This window comes from Pseudorca crassidens, chromosome 12, assembly GCF_039906515.1.
Source record: "Pseudorca crassidens isolate mPseCra1 chromosome 12, mPseCra1.hap1, whole genome shotgun sequence".
Classification (NCBI taxonomy): domain Eukaryota; kingdom Metazoa; phylum Chordata; class Mammalia; order Artiodactyla; family Delphinidae; genus Pseudorca; species Pseudorca crassidens.
Window position 1 is genome coordinate 72,032,599 of NC_090307.1, and position 21,714 is coordinate 72,054,312.

The 21,714-nt window shown below is 53.2% G+C and overlaps 2 long non-coding RNA genes across 3 annotated transcripts; both read right to left on the reverse strand.

Annotated features, from left to right (window-relative positions):
* Positions 1 to 223: 223 nt before the first annotated feature.
* On the reverse strand, positions 224 to 9,597 carry LOC137203706 (uncharacterized). Of its 2 annotated transcripts, none has more exons than XR_010933254.1 (3): positions 9,414 to 9,597; positions 9,123 to 9,212; positions 224 to 8,631 (listed from the first exon to the last, which is right to left on the reverse strand). It is a non-coding gene; the product is annotated as an uncharacterized lncRNA (long non-coding RNA). The 2 variants fall into 2 exon arrangements; XR_010933253.1 differs by having other exon boundaries at positions 9,123 to 9,339.
* Positions 9,598 to 9,629: 32 nt separating this feature from the next.
* LOC137203707 (uncharacterized) lies at positions 9,630 to 17,353 on the reverse strand. Its single transcript, XR_010933255.1, has 5 exons — positions 17,160 to 17,353; positions 16,870 to 17,042; positions 13,775 to 13,848; positions 12,197 to 12,283; positions 9,630 to 10,672 (listed from the first exon to the last, which is right to left on the reverse strand). It is a non-coding gene; the product is annotated as an uncharacterized lncRNA (long non-coding RNA).
* Between the last annotated feature and the right edge of the window lie 4,361 nt (positions 17,354 to 21,714).

The window sequence follows — 21,714 nt, forward strand, 5'->3', positions numbered from 1 at the left end:
CAACTAGGCCCGTGCGCCAGAACTACTGAGCCTGCGCTCTAGAGCCTGCGAGCCGCAACTACTGAAGCCCGTGTGCCTAGAGCCCGTGCTCCGCAACAAGAGAAGCCACCGCAATGAGAAGCCCGTGCACCGCAACGAAGAGTAGCCCCCACTCGCCACAACTAGAGAAAAGCCCGCGCGCAGCAACGAAGACCCGATGCAGCCACAAATAAATAAAATGAAATAACCATTTTTAAAATAAATTTATTTAAGATGGTAACGTTTGTGTGTTTTCCCACAAACTACAAATGAAATCTGTACCCTATTGTGTTGACTTTTAAGGTCATGGTCTTGAGAAAAGGCTGGCAGAGCCCACTCCTATTCCTTGAAAATGCCACTGGCTCTCCCCTCCCCACCCACCCTGCCTCCAAGCCTCTTAAGCCACAGTCATCCTTTGGGTGTGAGTTAGTTTTAATATCAAAATGGTATTTTCAACAAAAGAAACTACATTCGTGGGTGAAAACAAAATGCCAAGTTCAAACTCCGTTGCTGGATCCACGTAAAAATATTGTTTTTAATCAACAGCAGAATTTCTGTCCCCACCTTCAGCGTCCCCGGAGGCAATGACGTGGAAAATGTCGTCTCTGGTCTATTCAAGTAAAACAGTGGGTCCCTGGGTAGATTCTCAAGAGGGCCTTTGGGGTCTTCTGTAGGGATGGGACCAGCCCCATCCCCTGCAGCATATCCCTCCAGCTCAATATGTACACTATGAATAGCTACGCAAGCACAGCCCCCCGGCAGGGACCACAGTCACCAGTCCCTCCACGCTGCCTATTAAAGGATTCAGCCTCCCCTTCCAGCTGGGAGGCCAGCTCCCCAGCTCCGCAGCTCCCGAGGTCCTGCTCCTAACGAGCTGGCTGTTCAGTGGAGTCAAGGCCAGGGTGAGCATCAGCACGGCCGGGTCAGGGGCTGGAGGACAGAGTTGCCTTCTTGGGCTCAGCTTCCTCTAGTATGAAGTCGAGGACACACGCACTCACACAGGATCCTAGAATCCCACCACCATCGTCAGTCTCAAAGGTGGCCTGGTCCCAATCCTTCTGCCTCCAGAAGGTTCGTTACCCACCAAGACACGTTTTTCCCTCCCCGGGACCAGCCTCTCGGAAGCTTCCTCCACGCCTGCCTGCCCCCGCTTTGCCTGCCCCCGCTTTGCAGCCTGACAGGACTAACAGGGTCCCTCTCCAGTGAGATTCTCCCAGCCAGTGACCACATGCCCTCGGATGAAGAGTGGCATGGAGTGGCGTGACACCAGGGGCTGGGGATGACGTGCCTTTAAGGCTGTTCTCCTTCCAAGCCGTCCGTGCTCCCTCCACCAGGCCCCCGCCAGGCAGGAGCATGGCCCACCTTATTTATCTTAAGGTGGATTTGAGGGTCCTCCTCCTTTCAAGCACTTCGAACCAGTTTTCTGAAATTTGGCCAGAACGTATTAGAAGCTCCCCAGAATTCCACCTGGGCTGAAACGGTCACACGGTCAGCCTAGAACCCAAATCTAACCTCTCACCTCCTCAGCTCACATGCACAGCGCACTGCCACTGCCCCGGGGATAAACTCTCTGGCAGCACCATCTGGTATTTGTCCATTTCCCACCTGCCTCCTGCTGCGCTCTCCACGACCTTTCCAGAATTTCTTCGATCCTCTCTGATCCCCAGAACTTTGTGTCCGCCATTCCCGCTTCCTGGAACTCATCCCCACTACAGTCTGCCCAGCCAGGGCTCGGCTTAGATGTCTTCCTCTTAGAAAATTTACCCTGACTGCCCACACCTCACGCTACCCCGCCCCCACTAAATACGCTAGCATTAAAGTTCCTGACGATTGTGTGATGTTTAATCAGCAGTCATCCCCAACGCCTAGCACCGTGCCTGGCACACAGTAGGTGCATCTCATCCTTGTCTGTCTCCTGGGTGCTTTCACAGCCCCACCATCCCTATCATGGCACCCATCTTACTGCATTACCTGTTTATTTTCTCCATCTCCCCCATTGAGCTAGACGAGCACTTTGGAAAAGCCCGTGCGTGGGTCCCAGACCCAGAGCAGTGCTGGGCACATAGTAGGTCCTCGGCAGCATCAAGTGTTTGTGGTTGAATAAAAAGGCCCCCGGAATGGGAAATGCTTCGAGTGAAATGGGGCAAGGCAGCCACTAGAGGGCAGCAGGCACGCGCTTTCCCCAGTGCAGGCTCCACCCCAGCCCCGGTTCTGCAGGCTCCTTCCGATGCATTCTCCTCTCCTTCCCTTTGCAGCTCAGGCCTCTGGATCGCCCTTCAGGCCTCACCACCAGCTCCGCTAAATTAGCTCTGAGTCCCTGCCTATCAGAGAAGCTTTCAGCCCCAGAGCAGTATTCAGTGACCCAAGCAACTTGCCTGCAAGGCCTCCAGGCAGGCTTCTGACCCTGCCCCTGAGCTGATCCAGTCCTCCAGGCCCTGCCTTGAGCTGTCGTCTCCCACAGACCCTGACTACCAGACTGAGCCAGCAAAACTGCCCCCTCTTCCCATCCCCCCCCTACCTGGTGCCCCCTCTTACTCCCACCCAAGAACCCCTGGACTCGTTGCTTCTCCTCTCTGCGCCCAGAGGACCCTCCCCCAGCACTGAAGAGATCCAAACTCCCTCCCAGCCAAACTCTCATCATCTCAGGGCAGCTAAATTGCACAGCAGTTAGAGGAGAAAGCTGAGCTAATTTACACCAGGGTGTAAATGGGTGATAGATTTACAACCGGTCTGACTATTCCAATCTAAAGTTTTATGTCCTAGAGCTTCCAAAGCTCTAAAGTCCCCAAATCAAGGAGTCTAGGCCCTCACCTGATGACTGATAATTCCATACACAATGGCATATCCTCTGTATACACCAGACGGGCATTTTTAGGGCCACAAACGCTGCATCCACTATTGCAACTATCAGGCTATTGTTTAAAAGAATCAGAGCCCAAATGCAGGTTATAAGGGGTTGATAGCATATGTCCAGTGGCCAAAATCTTGGGAGGCTGACTTTGTTTCTGACGCCACCTCAGCAGACACCACTCCTCCATCAGGCCTGAGCCACAGCCCAGCCCCTCCTTTAGAGCACTGAGAACTTTCCTGACTTCAGATAGCTCTTCCCCAGAGCAGTGACCACGTCCAACACGACTAGCTCCGCCTCTCCCTGTGTTAGTCAAGTCCCAAACCTGTGTTAGCCCAGTCCCAGCCATGCCGACATCCAAGCTGTTAATAGTAATAGTGACTGAGGAGGGTTAGACCTGTTGTTAGTCAGAAAGAAATCCACAAGCCGTTAGTTTCCACTGAAAGGAACAGATCAGGAGGGTAGGAGTTAGGTGAAGGAGGGGTTAATTCAGAGCAGGTCAGAGCCAGGCCAGGAGGCTGGAGCCCCCAGATGGGTAGGGTTGGCTGTTAGTGGTCAGCCCTCTGGGGCAGCCAGGGCGAGACAGGGATTAGCTGGGTGAGAGCAAGAGTTAGTGCAAAGGAGCCAGAGATTAGCCCAAAGAGACCAAGGTGCCCACTGGAGGTGAGGCATAAAATCACCCCCAGGTGTGGCCCTGGCTTAGCAGCTGGCGGGCTCTGGGGAGGCAGGCTGGTGTAGGGACATGGGTGTGAACAGGACGCAGAGCCAGGGATGAACTTCTGGCTGGCCCGACGGTGTGCAGGGCTCTGTGGGTGCCTGGGGTTCATTTGTGGCTTCCCGCTTTCTCCTGCAAACCCTGAACCCAAGATCTGCTTTCTTGCCTGGTTTCTCAAACTTCCCCCTGTGGACTGCCCTTCTCAATGACTTCAGTAGGATAAAAGGCCCACATCTACTTCCAGTGTGGGAAACCCGGGTCTCCCAGCTCCAGGGATGAGAAGGGCCCCTCTAGCCAAGTTCTCGTTCTAGGAAAGGCCCCTCTCACTGATCTCTTGGCCATTCCTTCTCAGCACCTTGTGATAAGGCCAAAAGTCCCCTCTCCCTGACTTCTGGTGTAAAAGATACCCCTCTTCCCATCCTTCAAATGTGGGAAATGCCCCCTCTGGCTGACTTTCCTGTACTAAATGTTCCACTCATTGATTTCCACTGCGGTTTAAGACCCTTTCAGCGACTTCCAATGTGGGGAAGTCTTCACTTACTGACTTCCGGTGTGGGACACGCCCCTTTGCTGACTTCCTGTGCAGGACGCGCCTTTCATTAATTGCACCGCGCCTCTACCGGCCACTCGCCAATGTAGAAGATTCTACCCTCGCTTCCCTCCAGAGAAGGACACACAGGCGCCTTCTCTCTGCTCCCTTGGCTGGGAGGAGCCCAGAGCTCTGCATTCTAGACCCACAGGCCTCCACACTCACACCCCAGAAGTTGCCCTGCTCCCGTCCACTCCCAGTGGCAACCAGCCTTGTGCACAGAGGAGGGATGCTGTGCTCAGAGGTCGGCCTCCCTCCCACACCCGCAGGACCACCTCTTCCTCTGGGCCACTGGTGTGGTTAGTAGAACCGGCCCAGTGGACTCTGAACTCACAGCCGATCGGGGCAGCAAAGTGGGGCATCTGTCTGCAAGGCCAGCCCCAGGACATCTGCTTGCCAAAAGGAGGGGGACCAGCCCCGAGGGGGGGCCCAGAGCTCGGCAGGGCTGGGGTTAGTAAGAAGAGAAAACAGAGTTAGTAGGGGCTGGGTTAGTAAGTCAGAGCACAGCACCAGCGGACAGGGGCACCTCAGCAGACACACACTGGGAGTCGCTAGGAGAAAAGGAAGAACACACGCAGGTCCATTAGTTTGTTAAGGGGTGGTCGGGGTGCAGTTGAGGCCCCCCGGGGTTAGACGGGTTAGTAATTGAAAAAAAGAGCTGTCTACGGAAAGAAAGCTGAAGAGGAGGGAGAGTGTGGGGAAGAGACGGTTAGGGGTTCAAAGCAAGTGTCCAGCCCCAGGCAGAGGGGTCTGTGTGCAGACCACCCAGAGCGATCAGGGTCTGCCAGGGTACATGATGGGTCAGGTTTTCTGGGTCTCCCACCCCTGCCCTCATATATATGTTTTAAGCACCTGCCATGTGTCAAGAGCTTCATATTCCTGGGACTCCTCACTGCCACCGGTGAGGTGAGGAACGGGCCTCCCACTCTACTGCCGAGGAAACGGGTTCAGAGAGGTGAGGGGACTTGCTCAGAGTCACCCAGCAGGAAGCAGCAGAGTTGGCGAGTCCTGTTTGCGCGCCCTGTCCTGGAATGTGGGTCTGCACAGAGATCCCAGGCCCTGGGCAGGGGCTTCCGGAGCCTCGTCTGCCCCACATCCTTGCCCCGGGAAAGGCCCACGAGCTGCAAGGTTAGTAGGGTCTGGCTGCAGGGGGTTAGTAGGGCATGCTCGGGCCTGGTTAGTGGGTTAGTCGGTTGGCAGAAGGCCAGGCACCTCGTCACACGCCACAGCGTCCCCCGGCCGAGCCCTGTGTTAGTAGGTTAATCACACCATGCAACACTGCCCCAGCCCCTCCAGCTGCAGCTCCAGAGGCCTCCCGCCCCCACCAGCCAGGGAGCCGGGTCTGACCAGGGCAGGGGGTCTGCCTCCCAGCTCCTCAGCCCCACCAGAATCAAGGCTAGCCACGTAGACCCTGCCCAGAATTTGGCTTCCCTACTTCTCAGCTCTGGGCCTCAGGGGCCCTCCCACACACTTCAGTTCCCCTGAAAATGGGCCCTGCTGCTCTGGCTGGAAACCCCCTGCCCGGTTCTGGCCATCCCCTTCCCAGAAGGCTGGGTCCTGTCACACTCAGGCACACGCACACACACACGCACGCGCGCGCACACCAGCATTTTCCCACAGAAGGTCTGTTGCCCTAGAGCCGCCGGGTCCAGTGGACAGCTTCTCCGTCCCCTACTGCCAGGCCTCTGGCTACTCCAACCAATGGCCTGCCCTCCCCCAAATACTAAAACTGCATAGAGCTCACCTGGCTCCTGGAACCAAGTTCAGACTTCCCAGCCCCAGGGAAAGGGCTGCCTTTCCAGCCGCTGCTACAGAGCACCTGAGTGTGCCCTCGTTTCGTCATCTCTTTTCACAGTTGTGATTTTCCCACATAAACCCCCTTGTAGACTCTCCACGGTTCTAACTGATGCTCTGTAGGAAAAGGGTTCTGTTGCCAGTAAAGTCTGGGGGGAAACACTTAATCTTCTGTCTATCCTTGAGTATTCACAATTCCCATCAGCACTTTCAGAGGCTCTGATGAGCCCTGCACTACAGAAACCTACTGAATTTGAACTTTTTTTTTTTTTTTAAGAGCAATGACGTCTCCTAGAACTTACTTTGGGCATGTCTGCTCTAATTTTCCCTTGGAAACTCTCAGCTAAACCACACCTTTCTCATCCTCCAAGGTCCTGATTAGTTCAGCCTCGCTGGGAAGCCTTTTCAGCCTACTCTGGGGTCTTACTCCCACCCACTCAAGCACCGAGAACCTGTGCCTCAGTAAACTGTTTTCTGCCCCATCCCCTAATTCTCTGTGTGAGATGGTTTTCTCCCACTTGGCATGGCTGTGAAATCCTGCAGGCTTGCATCAGGGCCATATCTTCACTTATATTCCCCCCAAGAGAGTAGTACAGGGAAGGGCTCACAGTAGGTGCTCAATTCTGATGAGAGGGGTGGATATTAAACTCCCCAGGAAGCATTTGGAGCTACTATGGAGGCCATGCAATGCAGCCAATTCCTCGATCTGATTAGAGAGGGATATTAAAAATACAAGAGTCAGAAATGCCTCTGGATCAAAGATGAGGAGTTTAAAGTCCAGAGTACCAAAAAGAGAGAAGCCCTAAATCTAAACTCCAAGATGGATAGGAGTGTTTATTGAGCACCTACTAAGAGTCAGGCGCTGTGCCAGGTGCATGATCTCACTGACTTCTCCCTGTGCCCCCCACACACACGCCCAGGTGAGCAGATGGCTCCAGTTTCAGGGTGGAAATTGGACTCACAGGGGTGAGGTGAGTTGCCCAAGGTTGTACGGCAGACTGCACACCCTCAGACTCCAAAGCCCAAGCTCTTCCCGTAACAGCCCTCTGCTGGGGGCGCCTCCTCGCTGCACTGGGTCCGGTGTCTCCCCGAGGCCTCCAGGGCCACCCTCGCACAGAATCTCCCAATGTTTCTACTTCCCAGGCCTCTATTCCTCCTCTTCCTCCCTACTGGGGGTGGGAATTCTAAAGGGGAGTTGGCTCCAGCTGTCCATGTTTGTGGTGACCACCTGCTGTGGACTGAATTGTGTCTCCCCCCAAATTCATACGTTGAAGCTGTGACCCCCAATGTGACTATATTTGGAGATAGGGCTTTTATGTAGGTAATTAAGGTTAAATGAGGTCATTAGGATGAGGCCCTAATCCCATAGGACTGGTGCCCTTATAAGAAGTGGAAGAGACACCAGATAACTATTTCTGTCTCTCTCTCTCTCTCTGTATGCACAGAGAAAAGGCCATGTGAGAACACAGCAATAATTTCCTATCTGCAAGCCAAGGAGACAGGCCTCACCACAAACCATCCCTGCCACCTTGATCTCCGATTTCCAGCCTCCAGAACTATAAGAAAATGCATTTCTGTGGTTTCAGCCATCCCAGTGTGGTACTCTGTTATGGCAGCCCAAGCAAGCTGACTAAAACAGGTCCCCTCCCCACCCTGGGAAAAGGACGGTGGGGCTCTTAAACTTGCCTAAGGAAAGCCGAGGCAGCTCTTGTGCCAGCACTGGGACTGGCCCCCCTGCGGGGGCTGGAGGGAGTGGAGAACGAGGAGGGGGGCGTGCAAGTGAGTCTGCGCCGCGTGATGCGGCAGCTGCACGTGTGGGGAGCCTGCCCTGCCTGCCTTTGCTCCCCAGGGACAGGGGTGTGGCAAGGGGCAGGGTCTGAGACTGGGCTGGGGTGAGGCTGATTCCAGACCGTTCCCTTTGGATGTCGGGAGCAAGGCCCGGTGTCTGTCTCTTTCTGCTGAGTGCCACGACGACGCACACCCCTCCCCCACCTCCAGCGGGGTCTCTTGGAAACTCTCTCCTTTCAGGATAGCCCCTCCCAGAGCTCCGTAACACTAGGGAAAGGCCCAAGCTGCCCCCAGGCCCACCTGCCCCCTCCTGGTCACCATCAGGGAGAGAAGCAAGGAAAAGCCCCGTCCAAGAAGCTCCCACAAAAAATGAGAATCACTCACACAGCAAACGGCGCAAGACAGACTCCAGCCAGTGGCGCCCCGGGAGCTGCATCCACCCTCCATCCCACTGGGAGCTACTCCCCGACTCCCCCGTCCTGTAGGGTCCTTGGAGACCCAGCCATGGCGAGGGTGTGGTCAGCGGGGCCTTGGCTCAGGTCCAGCTCTGCCTGGTCGCTGGCAGGGATTCAAGGAGAAATCAAGTCCTCACGGGGTCAGGAAGGGCCTCCAGGCCTGGACCGTAGGGCCCAGCAGGCAGGTCCAGACAGAAGCGGGGGGACGGTGAGCTGCCAGCCTCCCTCACAGCCCTCGCGCTGTCCTCCAGAGTCAGGTCCTGTCCTCGGCGGAGCACCAACAAGGAGGGGGCCTTATCCCCGGGGTCTCCAGCCCAGGAGCTGGGAAGGATGAGGTCTCCAGGGAATTGTCCAGGGTTCCAGAAAACCACCAAAGGCTGCTCCCTGTGTCACCGTGGCCAGAGTCCAGGGTCACCCGGGAGTCCTGGAGAGGCAGCCGGAGCAGGCACAGCACGTGAGGATGGGGGCCTAGCCTGCACCCCGGCTTCCCACAGCCGCACCTCTAAGGGGGCCCTTCAAAGACCCCCAGTCTCCCTCCTGTGCCACCGAGACTGAGACAGGGCGGCGTGAGGGCTTCGGATGCTCGTAACGCATGCAGAGGGTGCCCCGTCTTGGCAGGGCTCGCATAAGGGGTGTAAAAGCAATAAAGGGGCCCCGGAGCCGGCCCACAGGCTTCACGGGCGGACAAGAAGCAAGTGTCCAGGTGGGCAGAAAGGGCCTTCACAGTCCTCGGGAGGCTCGGCTTCCCTTTACAACAGTCCCGCTGAGGGGACCTCGGTACGCCTCTCCCCCAACACACACACGTACACACACAAGCGCGTGCGCGCGCGCACACACACACACGTACACACACACACCCCTCCCAGGACGGGGAGCTCATTCCCTCACAGAGACTGTGATAAAGCACGTTCTTACATGAAGCCCTGAGAGGGCGGGACCGCATCTCATGCTGACCTCCGGATCCTCAGCCTCTAGCCGGGAGAAGGCGCTTGGTCCGTGTTTGCGCTGGATAAAGGCATGTGCTGAAACCTCTGACGGGGACCCACCCGCAGTGCTCTTGATTCAGTCCCACCACCTCCACGAGACCACGCACAACGGCAGGAGTGTTTGGGCCAGACCTGGGTACCTGGGCCTGGATGGGGGGAGAATCAGCCTCCAAGAAACGAAGCGCAGCGGAACCCCTCCCTGACACCTACCCGGGCTTACCTGGCAGCGTGCAGCTCCCAGCTCCTACCCCACGCAGACCCTACAGGTCCATCCTGGAAGACAAAAGAGCCAACCACGACAAGGGAGAAAAACGCCCCCAGGTCCCTCCCCAGCCCGGGCCGGGCCGCGAGTCTCTGCTAACAAGATGGCCCCGCCCCAGGAGCCAGGGAGGCCGGGCCCAGGCCCCGCGCCCCCTCCCTCCCTCCCTCCCTCCCAGCCCAGAACACCCCTGGCTCCCTTCAGCCGCCTCCCTGTTCCCTGCCGGCAGCGGAATGTGACCCCAGAGAAAGGGGAAACAGCTCGAGTGAGACAGGCAAACAGAGCCGGGAATCTGGACATGTGGTCCCAGCTCCGGCATCGCGTGTAGCCGTGGGAAGTCTGTCCCCCTCTGAGTTGTGGAGCCCAGCCCGTCTGGACACTCACCCAAAGCACACAGTAATAACCCGTAGTTTGAAGCAGTGGATGGGACGTAGGAAGTGCCCTTCGGCTCAGCCTCAGTTATCTTTATGGCCCCGCCCTCATCTCCCATTCTCTCTTCTGATGCCCCAGAAAAAGAAAAGCTTGGAGAGTCAGATGGTGGGCTGGGGCTCTTTGATGACTACCCCAGGTCTCCAGTCCACTAGCAGACCTGCGCCAGGAGAGTCAGGGGCCCTCTTGGCATATTTTCAGAGCTTGCTGTCAGCACCTGGACTTAGGGCATGGGTCCAGACCTGGAGATGTACTCAGACACTTACATGGCGAAGCACATGCCATAGGGTCACAGTGCCAAGGTCCCCACTTGACTGCCAGGCAAAGGGGTCCTAGCCAAGTTTTATAAACATGATGACAGAGGGTCAGAACTGAGAAGGGAAGGGCCAGCCCAAATCACCAGGAGTCCCCAGTCTCCTTCTGACACCAGATCTACAGGTGCTCAAGATGAAGTCATTAAACTCGGTTCCTCAGAAGTTCCCGATGGTGGAGTTTGTAAAATTCTAGCCTTGATGCCAAAAGTGGGGTAGGAAAATTACTTTCTGGGGCCCCATAAAATGGGGACAAGCTCTTTCTTTGTGGCACAGAAGTGAATGAGCCGCAGCACTGATTTCTCCCCCGACTTGGGGATTTGGGGATGCTGTACTTTCCTGTACGGACCAGGAGAGGGCAGGCTGGTAGGCTGTGGGCTGCTAAGTTTGAATACTTATCTGCAAGGCTGCTTCCCCGTGTGGTCCCGAAGAAAGCGGAAATCCCTTTCTTTCTCCTCTATCCCAGGAACCTGCTGCACTCTGTAAAGAGACCCTGCATTGCTCAGAGGAACATTGTTTAAACACAAAAACCCTTTCCCCTCACCCTGTGGACCCAGAATCCCTGTTATGAATAAGGCAATAGGGGTTTCAAGGGGCACTTTAGCTCCTGCATCAAGCTGACAGCTGTCTAGGAGGGTATAAAGGGCTCTGAGGTCAAACAAAACATGGGTGAGATTATGGCTTCCAAACCCCACGTACCCGATGTATGACTCAAAGTTAATTATTCTCAAAGGCTTAGCCAGTGCCTGGCACACAGTGCATGTTCCAAAAATTATTTCCCCCAGTTAATGATTTAAACTTGGAGTAAATCTTTGTGTAACACTGATGTCCCAGAAATATGGGCCATGTTTATCCTTCAGGATTATATGTCTCCAGGGGCGGGGGGTGTATACACCCCACTTAGGAGGCACGGATTAAATTTAAATCCCCTGTCTTGGTGAATGGATAAATAAACTGTAGTACACTCATATAATGAAATCTACTCACCAGTAAAAAGGAACAAACTATTGCTACCCACTATGACAAGGATAAACTTCGAAAATATTATACAGGGTGAAGGAAGCCCGGCCCAAGAGATCACATGCTGTACGAGTCCATTTATATGAAATGTCCAGAAAAGGCAAACCTGTACAGACAGAAAGCAGATTACCAGCTGCCAGGGGTTAGGAGTTGGCTGGGTTTAACAGTAAGTGGGGGTGAGGGATCTTACTGGGCCAGTGGAAATGTTCTAAAACTGATGTGTAGTGATGGGTACAGAACTTGGTAAATTTACGAAAAAGAAACATTGAATTGCGCACTTGAAATGGGTAAGTTACATGATATGCCTCCATGAAGTTAGACAAAAAAAGGGTGAATTACTGACACAGGTGATAACAGTATGAACCTCAAAAACATTATGCTGAGCAAAAAAAGCCAAGAACAAAAGATTCCCTAACAATGAAACGTTAGGGAAAATGTCAAATCTATAGGCATAGAAAGCAGGTCAGTGGTTTCCTGGGGCAGGGGCTGGGAGGGGATTGGCAGAGGGACATTTTAGGGTGATGAAAATGTTCCATATCTTGATTGTCGTGGTGGCTACACAGGTGTATACAGTTATCGAAACACATTGATGCTTTAAATGGGTGTATTTTTACTGCACGTAAATTATACCTCAATATAGTTCGCTTTTCAAAACTCACTTAGATGTGATGACAGAGGGCAAGAATCAAGAAGGGTCAGATCGAAGGCCACACAGGGACCTGGTGGTGGGCTCCCGGGTCCCAGCATCTCAGCTCCCACTAGCCCAGACAGACTCCACCCCACCCCTACTTCAAGCCAAGGTCGGGGGCCCCATCAGGAAAGCTTCGATCCAGGGATTGGACACCAGAGAATCCTAGAGGTCCCTCCTACTGCTGAAATCCACAAGGTCTCCTGTGTGTGTGGATTTCGTGGTGGACCTGACCACACAGCATGAGGCTGGTCTCCATCACCCCCAGGGGTGCACAGAAGGAGAGGAAGGGTCACCTTGGTTACTCCTTTGATGCTGTTAGGGTCCTGGTGGCCACGTGAATGTGTCTGGTACCACATGGGTGGACAGGGAGATGCCTCCATCTGTCATTGAGAGAGAAAGAAAGAGGGATGGGGGGATAAAGATGTAGCCATGGGCACATCGGACAATAGATGCCAGGGTCCTATTCTGAAATCACAGCATTTGCCAAAACTGATCTCCTCGGGTGCAGATCAGAAGTGAAATGAGAAACCAGGAGGTGTCTTGGTGGGGCCAAGGCTAACCAAAACATCCAAATGTGTTGGAAAGGACTTAGGCTTTGCGGTGTGGCTTCCCATCCTGCTCTGCCACCTCTAGCAAATCCGCTGCTTCCCTGGGCTGGTCTTCTTATCCACGCAATGGGGATAATGATGGTGCCCACCACACAGGGCTGTTGTGAGGATTACATGAGATGATGACTATTATTTATTAGCTTGCATTCTCTTATGATCTCATATTATTATGACTACCGTTGTCCACAGTGCTCATTAATACCATCCATGGATACTCATTTTTTTCCCCTAAAATCTGTGCTGTTCCTGGTAACAGACGACCAGCTGCCAGGGAAACATGCATTTGGTTGCATTTTAGGATCCCTCTGGGTTTGGGGTTGTTTTTTATTTCCCTGACTCTGGAATAAAATAGCTGCTCAGAGAGCTGAGGCGTAGGAAGGACGTTGGCCTAAATTGCTTTGGACGAGTGAGTGCTGAGACATAACGGAAGTTCCTGGGAATAAGCGGATGTGCAGGGCGCCTTGCAGGAGACTCGCACAGGAACAGGCTTCTGCGCATGCGCAGAACGCAGTTTCACAAAGTGTTCAAATACAGCCTACACAAAAGAGGAGCTTCAGTATTCACCTCTTCCTCAAACAAGGGAACCCCCGAACTGCGGGTGGGGGATGCCTTTACCTGACAAAACAAGGAGTGGGGTTTTTATTCCCATTTTACAGATGAGGAAACTGAGGTTCAGAGTCCAGTGCCTTGCTCCACGATTACCCAGCTAGAAAATGATGCCTCTGGATTCTAACCAGGCCTGTTGAACCCCTAAGGGGCAGAAGGCTCCTGTTCAGATATGGGGGTGGGGGTTAAAGGAGAAAAGACCTGAGGAAGGGATGTGTCAAATGCAAACAATAGTCATCAGTGTTAGTGTTACTGTGAGGGAATCCGTGATGATTGCTAAACCATCTGGGTCAGTTTATTCCAGTGGCTTCTGTAGTCTTGAGGCAACTGATTATGTTCACTTTTAGGAGAGGAGGTGGCGTAGCGTAATAGGTGCACAGACACTTTTCACAGCCATACTAGTTCCAGGTTCAAATCCTGACTCTACAACTAACATGCTGTGTGACCCTGAGTTAGTCACTTCACCTCTCTGAGTCTCAGTTTCCCATCCGTAATGCCCAATTCCCAGCCTTATTGTGGGGTCTCCAAGAGGCAGCACCCAGCAAGAACCTTGGTAAATGGTTAATAAATGGTAGCTGGAGTCAGTTACCATTAATCATCTACTCCACACCCCTGAGTACAGGATAGCTCAGCCCCTCCCTCCCCTCCATGACTCACCTGGTAGCTTCCAGAGGGGCCCACCTGGCACAACAAGGGAGCAAGGGACACCTGCCTCATCTGATCCAATCAGCCTGGAGAGGGATGAGGAGACATGTCACCCTCAGCCGGCCTTTGCCTCTGCCCCTGAGTATCGCTGGCTATTGTTCCACGGAGCTCCAGCTGACAGATGAGCCAGGCCTCAGAGACACGGGGAAGGATCCTTTCCAAACAAAGGACTAGCCTTTAAGTTATTCACCAGCCCATTGAACCTGCACTACGGCCCCAATGCCCCAGAAACGTTGCTGCTCGAACAGCCTGAGTTTCACCCAGGAGAGGAACCGACAGCCCCGTACAAATAAAAGCAAATAACGAAGTTTTCTCTACAAGATTCAGGGGCGGTAGAAGTGACCTGAGCTGATAGTTGATGCACTAAAGCAGCAATGTCTTTACTGGGTGTCGGGCACTTTACACACGCTGGTTCAGAGCCTCACAACAGCCTTTTAAAGCAGAGATTATGATTCTCACTTGACAGATGCGGAGACTGAGGCTCTGAGAAAGGCAATTACTTCCTCCTGAAATTGACACCGTGTAGGTGGGGAGGAGGATTCACGCAGAGATCCGTGTAACTCGATGCCTTCTCTTTCTACCACACTGCAATGCATCCAGGAGGGACCAATTCAAAGAGCAGAATCCTGCCCCGGGTGGAAGCAGGGATCAGGTCCAGAGAAAGGATCTTAAACGCAGAGATGTTAAAAACAACTGGCAGGGGGCTTCCCTGGTGGCGCAGTGGTTGAGAGCCCGCCTGCCGATGCAGGGGACACGGGTTCGTGCCCTGTTACGGGAAGATCCCACATGCCGCGGAGCGGCTGGGCCCGTGAGCCATGGCCGCTGAGCCTGCGCGTCCGGAGCCCGTGCTCAGCAACGGGAGAGGCCACAACAGTGAGAGGCCCGCGTACCAAAAAAAAAAAAAAAAAAAAACACAAACTGGCAGGACCAATAATAAGGAAACACCAACCCGCTTACAATGATTTCTGCCAAGGGCATAAAAACAGAGAAACACCTCTGATGTAACGTTTTAAAAGCAGTATACATAGAGCACAATTTCAATTAGTATCTTCAGGAATAGAAAATATACTGCAGGGGAATATGTGAAAATAGTAAATACAGTAGTTATTCTTGGGTAACGACATTATGGAGTTTTCATCTCTTTTTTTTTTCAGTCGTTTGCAAATCTTCTACAGTTATCATGCATCCTATTAAACTCACTATGGTCATTTTAAAGATCACCAAAAAATTACATTTTTGAATTCATTTTGAATGCCAGCATAGAGAGTGTTTCTTCTAAAGTTCGTGGTACGAAGTCATGCTTCCTTTTGGGGGGCTCCGAAGACTTCACCGCTCTCCTCCCTGAAGGAGTGGAGAGATGGGCCAAAAATGCAGCAAGAAGGATATAGGGTAGATTTCAGAAACTTACTCAGTGGCAACGGTCATTAAATAATAAAATAGGTGGGCAAGGAAGGCATAGGAGATGTTACCCTTAAAATGCTTTCATCGTGAAATTAACCAAACTCAAAGCTAACCACTGCTCAAGTGTCCCCGAGGATACCTTTTTGCCCAGAGTGCTACATGGCTCTGGGCTGGGGTGAGGGGAGAGGTCTGATCCTCTGCATGATGGAGGAGAGGAGGGGATCTGAGTAAACATGCAGATGCCCAGCCCCACCCCAGTCCTGCTGACTCATCCCCCTGGCCACGTGGCCTGGACATCTGCGTATCCGAAGCAACGCCCCTAAAGTCTGAGAACCACTGTCCTCAGGTTTCCCAGTCTGTCAAGAGGAATTACTCATCCCTCCCCTCCCCCACCAGCCCAGGCAATCGCGAAGCTCCCAGGCGCTCCCAAATGGCACTGCGCTTTGGAAGGTAGAGCACCGTAGCCTGAATGAGCGTTTGGCTCTGGGCCTCACTCAGACTGAGGCTGGCACCAAGAAAAACAAAGCCGTTCTCTCCCCACCTCTCCCCGCACTACCACCTTCCCCCTCCCCGCCCCCGCTTCCCGCCGCGGCACTGCAGTGGGGTGTGCGCCCCAGCGATCCCGGAGCAGGGCAGCCACTAGTCTGGAGTCTGGGATGACGGTGAGGAATCTAGGCCCCTGGCCTCCCCTTTCGCTGCAGAGAAGCAATTTCTCTAGCCGAGCCTCCGGTGGGGGAGAGGAGAGATCTGACCCCCTCACTCCTAAATTCCCAGCCTCTCCAGAGAGTGTATTGGGGAGGAATAGGTGGGCAGCTGGTGGGTTCTGAGGTCTCCCCAGACCGTTTTAAGGATGTAACATAGGCTTTAGAGTTGGACATATCTAGATTCAAAATCACTGTCTGTGTGACCTTGGACGTGTAGCTAACCTTCTCCGGAGCTCAATTTCCTCATCTTTAAAATGGGGTTCTTACCATCTCCTGGGACTGTTGAGACAATGCATGCAACCAGCGTGTTGCTGGCATACAGAAAGCGCTCCATAAACTGATGTATTATTATTATCATTGTCAATATCATTATTCTGCTCAATGAAGAGGTTTTCCGACCCTCTCCATCCTTTTGGAAGCTGGACATCTGGAATTTGAGTCCCAGAAGTGGAGCATGGGCAGGTGCTGGGCGGGGGGTCGGGGTGGGGGGTTTGGTGTGAAACAACAGGGACTCAAGAACCCTGCTCCACCATCCCATCCCCCATCTCCAGTTCTGAGACCATTGAGGGTCCCTCCAAGGCTTGGCCAGTTCCGGTGGGTGGAAAAGGTCCAGGGGGACCCCTCCTGTTCTGTCTGGTAGCGGGGGGAGGGGAGGGTCTTTGTTCCCCCTCAGATCATGACTGCAAGACTCCCATGGGCACTAGACTCCATTGCGAACCTCCCCACCTCTTCCCCTATGCCCCACCCAGGCCGGAGTCCTGGCTTCATTTGACAACTGCGGGCTGGAGAGGTTCTTCGTCCAACAAATGAGGGGCACTTCAGGCAGTGTTTGCCACCCCTGCACCCTGCCCGGGACCCCAAGCTCGGGGAAGTAGGCTGTTCCCAGCGTGCAGACAAGGACGCTTGGGAAGGGAGGGCTGTTAGAATGGGGCGGCGGCTTACCTCGGGTCCGCGGTCCTGCGGCGCCAGTGCAGAGGGCTCTTTGTGCCCCAGCTCACAGCGCAGAACTGGGGGAGCCCCTGCAAGCGCCTCCCATCGCAAACTCCTCCCCGCACTCGTCCGCAGCCTCCCTCCCTCTGGTCCCCCGAGCGCAGCCGGCGTCGTCTTTGTAGCTGCTGCAGCGCCCATGAAATTTTAATGCGGGAGCGGCTGGCGGGCGGAGGCGCCCTACCCCCGGCCCTCGCCTCTGCCCTCCTCCCGCCTCACCGCGCCTCTGCAACCCCCCACCCTACCCTTTACCTCCTCCCGGGGGTCGGGGCCGGGGAGGCGGGGTGCGGCCGGGCGTGGGGGGAGCGCACAGCCACCCCCGCGGCCCAAAGGGGCGAGCCGGGCAGCGCGCTCTGCCTCCAGCGTCCCAGCCAGCAGTGGTGCCATGGCAACGCTTGCCAGGCTGGACTCGACAGCGGAGCGCGAGCGCGCAGGGATGGAGAGACGAGAGGCGAGCGGCGCATGACTGCGGACACGGGGAGCAAAAGCCTGGAGCCGCGCATAGGAGGACGAAGAGGCTGGCGCCCGAGTACCAGGTGCTTAACCAGCACGACTTGGGTGTATGCCTCTCAATTAACCCTGCACGTGGTTATGGTGGAGTCAAGATCCGAACCCATGTCTGAGACCTCATGGCCCGTGTTCGTGCCACTATCCCGCTTGGCCTAACAGCTCTTATAGGTGTGGCTTTTTTTTTTCCCCCCAAACTGCCCACTCCTTTGTACCTACTATTTTTCTAGAGTAGCAGTGTTAGAAAATGGTCCTAGAGCAGTCGTTCTAGACCGGGTCCTAGACGGGCACCATTACATCACTAGGAATGGAGACACTCAGGCCTCTCCGCAGAGCGACTGCATCAAAAACGCTGGCGTGGCAGGCCCAGAGATCTGTGTTTTAAGAAGCCCTCCAGGGGATGCCGATGCTTGAGAACTACTGTGGCTAGACAATTCCAGTGGCCTCTACAACCAGGCTATCCTGGGTTTAGATTTTAGCTCTGTCCATGCCCCTTAGCGGATGACCCTAGGCAAGCTTCACTCCCTTTCTGAGACTCAGTTTCCTAGTCCACAAAGTAGGGATAATAATGGAGTCCTCCTCATCGGGTTGTGTGGGTTAAATGCAGGAATACATGGTGGGAGAGATGCTGAGCACAGAGCCTGGCACTTAGCAAGGGCTCAGAACATATTTTTATTCCTATAATACGATGACATCTCCTTTCATTTTCACCCCTCTGTGTATATTATTTATCATCTCCTCTGCTCCGGAAAGGATATTAAGGCTCAGAGAGGCAACCGGAGCTGCCCAGGTCCCTGGTAAGGGATTCAGGTGGGATTTGAAGCCACCATTTCAGGTTCCAGGTTTACTAGCTATTCACTCTACTACACACCTCTTGCTGGGACCCCCAGCTTTGCTCTTCAGAAAATCCAGACCCAATTCAACAAACCTATAGCACATTTCCAGTGTGCACAGCCCAAGGCCATTGCAGGAACCACGAAGATCCCAGGGAGGCCAGAGATACTGCCTCCACCCGGACAGACCTGGCAGTCCTGCCAGAGAAGTAAGACTCACGTGGAACAGTAAGAGAACAGGCAAGATGGGGTCTGGTCACAGCATAGCCCGGAGTCCACAGCCAAACTGCTGTCATTACAGGTCTACGACTTTCCCCTCTATCACCAGACCACAAACAAAAAAGGAAATGGGGTTCAGCGTGACAGGTTCTAAATTAACACAAGGGATGCATAGGGGTCACTCCTTTCTTTGTGAAGTATCCCCAAACCACCTAGTTCATAATCAGTTCCCAAATCCTCCTGAGGATCCACCCATCATTTCCAATATCCATTTGGGGGAAAAAAATCAAGGCACTTGCCGCTCACAAATTTTCAACGCTTCTCCTGTTCTCTGGGGCTTCTCAGAGATGAACAATAATGATCCTGTGATCCTATTCCCAAGCATCTTTGGTTCTAGGGATATCTTTTCAAGGAGCGCAGTGGGAAGAAGAGAGGGGCAAAATAATCATCAGAAGCTACTGTGGATTTGCTGCGAAGACACCGTGTCTAATACAGGTGGATTCAGCATGAATCATACACTGAATGATGCAAGGAGAGGGCGGACCCCATGTCCAGCGGGTACCGAAAGCAGTGAGGTGTGGTCCTGCCTGCTGCCCTCTGTCCCTGATTCTCTAATTTCTTTATCACGGCTAGCTCAAACTGGTTCTCCTGAGGGATTCGGTTGGTCCGTTGCCTTTCCTCTGTCCACCTGCTGAGTACTTTTGCAGTGAACAAAACCTTCCCTTGAATTCTCCATTATCTTGGGAAGGGGAGGGACCCACGGTGGTCTCCGTCATCTCCTTTATGCTCCAGGCACGGCTGCCGCCTCCTCTGGGATCCACGCCTCGTCTGATATCGAGAGCTGGCATCCTTCTTGTCTCTAACCCTCATCTTATCCTGCGGGTAGACCCATGACACGGCAGAGTACATCCCCAACATGGTAGATGTCATTCTCACCACAACTCACCAAGAGCCCCAACCTCCAGGGGACATTTACGGGGCTAACCTGGGCCCCGGGCAACCCACAAGTGGATAAGAGCCTCAGACGGCACCCCAAAGGGAAGTGGCAATGTCTTCTCTTCTGCCTCTCTTGCAAGTGGCTTGAGCGGCTTATAATGGAGTGCCGGTTGCCATGGCAACAGGCAGAGGCGCCATCGTTCTGGAGATCCATTTCAAAATAAAGTTTCCTCCTGTAAGCTGGACCGGGTGGTTACCTCACCTATTCCCATAAGGCTCTGCAAGCCTGGGTAATCTTGGACTGATTCATTATACCTGCACCCCCCACCCCGCAGCCCAAGATTTCCAAGGGAATTCTGACGCTGGTAACATGTCGAGGAGAGGGGACTCTGGTTTCTCTTTATCCCTAGAACAGCCCCTGGAGACATTCAGGTGGTCCAGGAGTCCAGGGTTCCAATTACAACTCTGTCATCAGCCTGCCCGGTGCCTCTGAGTAGTCACTTACCCCACTGTGCCTCCTTTCAAAAAAGTTTTTTAATTTTTTGATTTTATTGAAGTATAGTCGATTTACAATGTTGTGTTAATTTTTGCTATACAGCAAAGTGACTCAGTTATAGATCTATATATTCTTTTTCATATTCTTTTCTGTTTTGGATCATCACAGGATACTGAATATAGTTCCCTGTGCTATACAGCAGGACCTTGTTTCTCCATCCTATATATACTAGTTTGCATCTGCTAATCCCAAACTCCCAATCCATCCCTCCCCCACACCCACCTTGGCAACCACAGTCTGTTCTCTACGCCTGTGAGTCTGTTTCTGTTTCGTAGATAGGTTCATTTGTGTCGTAATTTAGATTCCACACATAAGTGATATCATATGGTATTTGTCTTCCTCTTTCTGGCTTACTTCGCTTAGTATAATAATCTCTAGGTCCATCCATGTTGCTGCAAATGGCATTATTTCATTCATTTTAATGGCTGAGTAGTATTCAACTGTATATATGTACCACATCTTCTTTATCCATTCATCTGTCAATGGATATTTAGGTTGTTTCTATGCCTTGGCTATTGGGAATAGTGCTGCTATGAACATAGGGGTGCATGTATCTTTTCGAATTAGAGTTTTTTCCGGGTATATGCCCAGGAGTGGGATTGCTGTATCATGCGGCAACTCTATTTTTAGTTTTTTGAGTAACCTCCATACTGTTTTCCATAGCGGCTGCACCTAAAAAAAAAATTAGGTGAATTTCACATAATGTAAAACCAACCACTTGAAAACAAGCAGTTCAGTGGCATTCAGCACATTCCCAGCGTTGTGCAGCCACCACCTCTATCTAGTTCCAAAACATGTTCATCCCCTCCAAATACTACCCCACACCCGCTAAGCAGTCATTCCCCATGCTCCCCTCCCGCCAGGCCCTGGCAACCGTGAATCTGCTTTCCGTCTCTCATGGCTTTACCTATTCTGGTTATTTTCTATAAATGGAATCATATAATATGTGTTCTTTTGATTCCGGCTTATTTCACCAAGCATAAGATTTTTGAGGTTTATCCACATTGTCACACATACCAGCACTGTGTTCCTTGTTATGGATGAATCGTATTCCATCATATGCATACAGGATATCTGTGTGTCCACCCATCCGTTGATGAACACGCGGGTTATTTCCACCTTTTGGCAGCTGTGAACGTGTGCGGACAAGGATTTGTCTGAGTCCCTCTTTTCAAGTCTTTGGGGTACATGCCTCTCTGTGCTTCGTTTCCTTTTATACCCCCCTGACCCTGCACCTGGTCAGGGCATTCTGGAAAGGTGACAAGATGGGCTTCATCACCTTGTTACCTAAACGAATCACACAGACCCCCTCCGCCTCCCCAGCACCACCTCTCTTCCTGGCCACACCGGCGGTACCCTCTAAGGAAGGGCTCTGAGAAAAGCCAGTGCCCTCCAGCCAAGATATTAACCAAGCCTGTGTGCATCCTCGGGGCCTCAGGGGAGCTTCTCTCTGAGGGCTCTTCCCCGAGCCAGCAGCTTCCAGCTCACTCAGATAGAAATTTCATTGTGACTCATCCTCGCTGAGGGGAGGGTGGAGCTCCCTAAATTCAGGGGAAGGTGCTTGTACAGCAGAGGAGAGGCGCCTTTGGTGTGGCCCCGAATAGCATATGCTTTTCAACAGTTCCCCCCGTGACCTCTGCCTTCCCTTGTCATCACCTTCAGAAGCAATGAACTTAACCCCTGGCCCACTTACTTGACACTATTCAGAGGGCTTTACCCACATCCCCTGCCCCGGGCATTGTCTGAGGA